Source organism: Ascaphus truei, chromosome 1 (genome assembly GCF_040206685.1).
Source record: "Ascaphus truei isolate aAscTru1 chromosome 1, aAscTru1.hap1, whole genome shotgun sequence".
NCBI lineage: Eukaryota > Metazoa > Chordata > Amphibia > Anura > Ascaphidae > Ascaphus > Ascaphus truei.
In genome coordinates, this window is record NC_134483.1 from 111,901,724 (window position 1) to 111,909,578 (window position 7,855).

Here is a 7,855-nt window from a genome sequence, read left to right on the forward strand (position 1 = left end):
TGTGTGTGTCTGTGAGTGTGTGTCTGTGAGTGAGTGTGTCTGTGAGTGAGTCTGTGTGAGTGTGTCACCCTCTTTCCCTCTCCCTGTCACCCTCTCCCTGTCACCCTCTCCCTGTTGCCCTCTCCCTTTGTCAACCTCACCCTCTCCCTGTGTCACCCTCTCCCTGTGACACCCTCTCCCTGGGTCACCCTCACCCTTTCCCTGTCACCCTCACCCATCCCTGTCGCCCTCACCCTCTCCCTGTCACCCTCACCTTTTCCCTGTCGCCCTCACCCATCCCTGTCGCCCTCACCCATCCCTGTCGCCCTCACCCATCCCTGTCGCTCTCACCCATCCCTGTCGCCCTCACCCTTTCCCTGTCGACCTCACCTTTTCCATGTGTGTCCTCACCCATCCCTGTCGCCCTCACCCATCCCTGTCACCCTCACCCTTTCCCTGTCGCCCTCACCCTTTCTCTGTCGCCCTCACCCATCCCTGTCGCCCTCACGCTTTCCCTGTCGCCCTCACCCTTTACCTGTCGCCCTCTCCCTCTCTCTGTCGCCCTCTCCCTCTCTCTGTCTCCCTCTCTCTCTGTCACTCTCTCCCTGTCTTTGTCTCTTATTCAATCTCTGTGTGTGTTCTCTCTCTCTCTGTGTCTCTCTCATTCTCTCTCTATCTCTGTGTCTCTCTCTCTTTGTGTGTGTGTGTGTCTCTCTCTCTCTCTCTCTCTCTCTCTGTGTGTGCCGCTCACTGTGTGTGTGTGTCTCTCTCTCTGTCTCTCTGTCTCTCTGTCTCTATCTGCCTCTCTCTGTCTCTCTGTCTCTCTCTGCCTCTCTCTGTCTCTCTGTCTCTCTCTGTCTCTCTGTCTCTCTCTGCCTCACTCTGTCTTTCTCTGTCTCTCTCTCACCCACTCTCTCTCTGTCTGTCTCTCTCTCACCCACACTCTCTCTTTTTCTCACTCTGGATCTCTTATTTACCCTATATATCTTAACTGCCCTATACCTACACCAAAATGTTTGTTTTTATTTAATTGCAATGTGATGTATTTTATTTTGTGTATTTTTTTTATGGTGCTTATTTATTGCCTTGGTGGTAATCCATTGTGGGCATATTTTACCACAGTGATAATCATCAGCTAGAGGGGGTGGGGGATGGGGTTAATTGCCCCAGGGAGCATGGTTTGGTCTCCCAGGTGGGTAGTGGGAGGGAGGTTACCCCCTTAATTACCATAATGGTTAATAATCACTAAAGTGAATAAGGGGTCACAGGCCAGTAGTATTTTTTCCATTATTTTACTGTTGGTACCCAGTGAAGATGAAGAGGACATGGAGGCAGAAGATGAAGATGGCCTTCAGTCTGGCAGGGTTAAGTGCAGCTTTTATTTATTAAATGCTGGCTGTAATATTTTATTTAGAATGGGCCCCGGGGGCCCCCTGCTTCCCGAGTTATAGGCCATGGTATGGGGTGCTGGTATCTCCTGCGTGTTTAAGTCTCCCACATCACATGACTGAGACATTTAAACTTTGCGGAGATACCGTGATGGAGAATACACAACCTAGCGCTAAGTCCAACAGGAAAATAATAATAATAATAACCTGAAAAACCTAGCGTCAGGCTCACTGGTCTGTAGTTACCGGCCTCTTCCCTACTTACACTATGCTTGCTCTTCTCCAGTCATCTGAAACAACCTCTGTTTATGGTAAACACAAAAAACAAAACTGTGCACTACTACCTAACTACCTATAAAGTTTAAATGTATAAATATATACAGTGCAGTGACTATACCATCAATTTAGTGATAAAAAAATTATAAAAAATTAAACCACAACTCCCACAGTGAGATAATTATACATTAAATAATAAGTGCCACATAACCGTGTTGGGGATAATGGCGTCTGCAGCTGTAAACGCAGGGGTGGCTCAGCACCCCACACACACTAAGAGAATGGAAACAAAAGAAAACAGCGCACAACGCCAAATAGTGAAGCAAATTCAACAATATATTATAGAATTAAAAAGGGGGTAATATATCTGCGTACATGAAAAAAGTTGGTAAAAGGCATGTAGTGTGTATCACACTGTTTACCACTCGGCAGCTGTTAGCTGTAGATTCAGGTGCTTGCTTCCCTCTGCTGCTGCAGCTCAGTTGATTCTGGGGCAGGACGTCAGTTTTTTCCCTCCCAAGGGGATTTCCCTTCATGCAGCCAGGTTCAGCAGCTGGTACTGGGGCTCGGTGAAATCGCTCCTGCTTCCTAGCCGATATGAAGCTGCTCCTGTACCTCGGCAGGTGTATCCTCTGCACAGAGGTTAAAACGCAGCTTGCTGGGGTGCCCTCAGCGTGCCACGATGCCGCTCCGTCGCGGGACGCTGTGTAATGGCGTCACTGTCTACACAGCAGTGGTGGATTCAATAGGGAAGTTTGAACAGTCTTACAAAGTCTCTCACAAGTGTCCAAAACAGCACACAGGATGAAATAAAAACAGGACAGGCCAATACATAGACAAAGGCCAATGTAAGCAGATATAAGGCAATAGAATGTTACATCCAACTAGTTTCGTAGAATTAACTACTTCTTCAGGGAATAATTAGGCCATTACCCAGAGGTCTTAAATACCTCACATAGATACCTTATTGGTCAACCAATTAGGGATAGACCAATCATCTATAATAGGTAATGGTCTGCGTGATAGGGAAGATGTGTAGTTTACTTTTAAAACAACAACTTTATTAACAGAAAAAAAAAAAAAAAAAAACAATACCTATTTAATATAAACTTACATATAGACAAAACCTAGCATAAATAATTAAAAACATGCTGGAATAAAAGAAACACAATATTAGTCGACTTAAAATAGACACCATCATTACTTGCATAAAAAGATGTAACTAGAAAAAAGCGTAGGATAAAGAAAGGAAAACAGAGATACAGAGATAAATGATACATCCCCTAGGTACAGAGGGGTGGTGAGCTAAAGATTCAATAAAGTGCCCAAATATCCACATCCTCATTTAACCCCTTAGGGGACATAGTATCTAACTTATGTATCCAATATGTCTCTTTAGAAGACAATGTTTTAACTCTGTCCCCTGATCTTCTATTTACAGGAATCAACTGAATCCCCTTAAAAGTGACACTTGACGGATCTTTATTATGGTGTATCAGGAAGTGTCTAGATACACTATGTTTTTCAAAACCATTTTTAATATTTCTGACATGTTCCTGAATCCGAACTTTAAGGCTGCGTTTGGTTCTGCCTACATATTGATACCCACACGCACATTCCAATAGGTATACAATATGTGTAGAGGTACATAGAATAAAGTCATCAATATTAAAAACTTCCTTCGTTACTTGTGAATAAAAAGTGTGTTTATCAGGATGTTGGTATTTACAAATCGTGCAATTACCACAGATATAGTTGCCTTTTGGTTTAGGCCCTAGCCAGTTCTTTTTCGATGTAGTATTGCTCTTACTTATAAAAACATCACTAGGAGCTAACAAGTTTTTGATATTTTTTGCTCTCCTGTAAATAAACCGTGGTTTAACGTCAAGATGTGATCCCAAAATGGGATCATTGCACAATATACCCCAGTGTTTGTTAAAAACCTTTTCAATGTCTCTATGAACCGAATTAAAGTCTGTAATGAAAGCCACATTAAGAGTGTCCTTTTTTGTGTTTTGACCTTCTTTATTTTTAATCGTGGATCTATTTTGAACTAACATATCCTTACGATCCATGTTACGTACCCTTATGATCTCTCTTTCTAGAAGTTCCTTAGGATATCCCCTCTCTCTAAATCTCCAAAATAATTTGTTAGCCTGTTGGTTGAAAACCTCTAAACTACTACAGTTACGTCTGAGTCTCACAAATTGCCCCCCTGGTATGTTGTTTATCCATGTCTTTTTGTGATTACTATTCGCCATCAGCACATTGCTGGTATCCACCTCCTTAAAGAAGGTCTCAGTCTCCACGGTGCCATCCATTTTGGAAGTTAATCTTAAGTCCAAAAAATCTATCTGGGTGGCATCCACCTTGTGTGTGAACTCAAGGTTGTAGTCATTCCTATTAAGGTTGGCTACAAATGCACTGGCTGAATCGTAATCACCATCCCACACACACAGGATGTCGTCTATGTAGCGTCTCCACACAACAACATTCCTGTGGTATGGTTGGTCGGGCATGATAAACTGAGACTCCCACCTTCCCACGTACAGGTTTGCCAAGCTGGGGGCAAACCTAGTACCCATTGCAGTTCCGCAAACCTGTAGGTAGAAAGTGGAGAGAAACAGAAAATAATTATGTTTCAATATGAAACTGATAGACTCTAGAATAAATTCCCTATTTAATGGATGCAGATCAGAGTCTGATTCCAGATACGAATTAACAGCATCCAACCCTTTCTGGTGAGGTATATTAGTATACAGGGATTTTATGTCACATGTAATCCATACATATGAACTTTTCCATTCAAAATCTTTAAATAAGTTTAGAACGGCTGTTGAGTCCTTCAGATAAGAGGTTAAGTTTCCAACATACGGTTGGAGAAAAAAATCCACATATTGACTAAGGTTGGCTGACATAGATTGTATACCTGACACAATTGGGCGTCCAGGTGGGTCAACCAGAGCCTTATCAATTTTCGGCAGGTGGTAGAATATGGGTATCCTAGGAAATTCAGAAAATAAAAAAGCAAACTCTGTTGTGTTGATGACGGACAGGGCTACTGCGTTGTCTAATAGTGCTTTAAGCACCCTTAGATATTCAGCTGTAGGGTCCTTAGGTAATTTTACATAGGACGATGTATCGTTGAGAAGCCTTAGAGCTTCTTTTTCGTAGTCACACCTATTTTGGACTACTACGCCCCCACCTTTATCTGCCTGTCTTATAATGAGGCTTTCGTCATCACGCAAAGTTTTAAGGGCTAAGGACTCACTTGCACTGAGGCTGTGTTTAATATCACCTGACTTAAAATTACTAGATAAAATGTTAAAATCATTGATGACCATATTAAAAAATGTATCAATATGATGACCCTTGGAATGTGCGGGATAAAACTTGGATTGGGTTTTAAAATCAGTATGTTTGATTTTAACTTCCGTATCTATATTACTCACAGAAACCATTGCAGCCTTGTCAGAAACAAGATCCCTATCGTGTTTCAGAAAATGTCTCTTTAGGGTAATATTGCGAGTGAACTTATGTAGATCTTTGAACAGCTGGAAGGAGCTGGGTCCACAAGTTTTGGAGAAACTCAAACCCCTTCCAAGTACGTTCAATTGATCCTTGTTCAAAGCTGTTGAGGAGAGATTAAAGACCCCTTGGTTTACTACGGTGTTCTTTCCCAAGAGTACTCTCTTCTTTTGTGCTCTGGTCCCTCCTCGTGTTCCTCGTCTGATGTAACCCTTTTCTTTCTTTTCTCTTGAGGGGTATTCTGTATATCTTTTACTGTGTTCACCTTCCTTTCTAGTCTGGTTCTTACCAAATCTAAAAAAGAAGGTGAATCTGTAGTGGGTTCCGGTCTAGCAGGGCGTTTAGGTGAATATCTAGGGGAGATCCTGGGTGAGTATTTAGTTGTTCTTGGATGAGGGTCTATATGCTCATATTCAAAATTCCTATGTTGGCCCTGTGGCCTGGAGCTATATCTAAAGCCCTCAATGTAATTTTTCCCTTTATAGTTGGGATTACGATACCCATTACCATGATTAGAGCGTGAGCGATCTCTGTCTGATCGGTCATTTTTCCTGGTTCTGCTCTCTCTCCTTTGTTCATAGGTGTGGTAATTTTGTTGTCTGCTCTTTGAGTGTGCAGATCCCCCTCTTCCTTTTTTATGGGGGATATATTCATCACCTACTACTCTTCCTCTATCCTTTTTAGCCCAGTCCCTTTGTCTCCCTTGCTGATAATCTAGTTTGTCTCTTAAAAATTTATTGTGTTTCGTTTTTAAAAGTTCATCTTCCTCATACTCTAATTTGACTTTTAAATCATGCTCAATCTCTGAGCAATCAGTATCTATCACTATCGGTTCTAGTGCCTTAATCGCTTTCAAGATCTCCTTTTCTAGATCTTTGATCTCACGATTCCTTTCGTAAATTATTAGCCTGATGAGGTCATTAGAACACTCATCCTGTATTCTATTCCACTCCTGCATGAACTTGGGGTTATCCTTACCGAAGGTTGGGCTTTTTGAGAACCTAAGTCCTCTTGATATTCTACCCACATCCAGATAACTCTGTAGGGTCTTAGTCTCAAGCCAATGTTTACCTTCTGTAAGCAATAACCGTTCTAATGTTTTAAAAAGATCCTTAACTGTGAGCTGACCATGTAGCACTTCCTCAGTAAAGAGGAGTTTAAAATGTTCCTCCCTTTTCTCCCTACAGTTAATCAAGCTCCAAACCATATTGTAAAACTACTAATGTACGCAGACCAAATAAATATATAAATTAGAGTAACAGTGATTAGTGATAATTAGATGTGCAGCAGCAGTGAAGAGCAGAGACAGTAAACACAAAAAACAAAACTGTGCGCTACTACCTAACTACCTATAAAGTTTAAATGTATAAATATATACAGTGCAGTGACTATACCATCAATTTAGTGATAAAAAAATTATAAAAAATTAAACCACAACTCCCACAGTGAGATAATTATACATTAAATAATAAGTGCCACATAACCGTGTTGGGGATAATGGCGTCTGCAGCTGTAAACGCAGGGGTGGCTCAGCACCCCACTCACACTAAGAGAATGGAAACAAAAGAAAACAGCGCACAACGCCAAATAGTGAAGCAAATTCAACAATATATTATAGAATTAAAAAGGGGGTAATATATCTGCGTACATGAAAAAAGTTGGTAAAAGGCATGTAGTGTGTATCACACTGTTTACCACTCGGCAGCTGTTAGCTGTAGATTCAGGTGCTTGCTTCCCTCTGCTGCTGCAGCTCAGTTGATTCTGGGGCAGGACGTCAGTCTTTTCACTCCCAAGGGGATTTCCCTTCATGCAGCCAGGTTCAGCAGCTGGTACTGGGGCTCGGTGAAATCGCTCCTGCTTCCTAGCCGATATGAAGCTGCTCCTGTACCTCGGCAGGTGTATCCTCTGCACAGAGGTTAAAACGCAGCTTGCTGGGGTGCCCTCAGCGTGCCACGATGCCGCTCCGTCGCGGGACGCTGTGTAATGGCGTCACTGTCTACACAGCAGTGGTGGATTCAATAGGGAAGTTTGAACAGTCTTACAAAGTCTCTCACAAGTGTCCAAAACAGCACACAGGATGAAATAAAAACAGGACAGGCCAATACATAGACAAAGGCCAATGTAAGCAGATATAAGGCAATAGAATGTTACATCCAACTAGTTTCGTAGAATTAACTACTTCTTCAGGGAATAATTAGGCCATTACCCAGAGGTCTTAAATACCTCACATAGATACCTTATTGGTCAACCAATTATGGATAGACCAATCATCTATAATAGGTAATGGTCTGCGTGATAGGGAAGATGTGTAGTTTACTTTTAAAACAACAACTTTATTAACAGAAAAAAATAAAAAAAAATAAAAAAAAACAATACCTATTTAATATAAACTTACATATAGACAAAACCTAGCATAAATAATTAAAAACATGCTGGAATAAAAGAAACACAATATTAGTCGACTTAAAATAGACACCATCATTACTTGCATAAAAAGATGTAACTAGAAAAAAGCGTAGGATAAAGAAAGGAAAACAGAGATACAGAGATAAATGATACATCCCCTAGGTACAGAGGGGTGGTGAGCTAAAGATTCAATAAAGTGCCCAAATATTCACATCCTCATTTAACCCCTTAGGGGACATAGTATCTAACTTATGTATCCAATATGTCTCTTTAGAAGA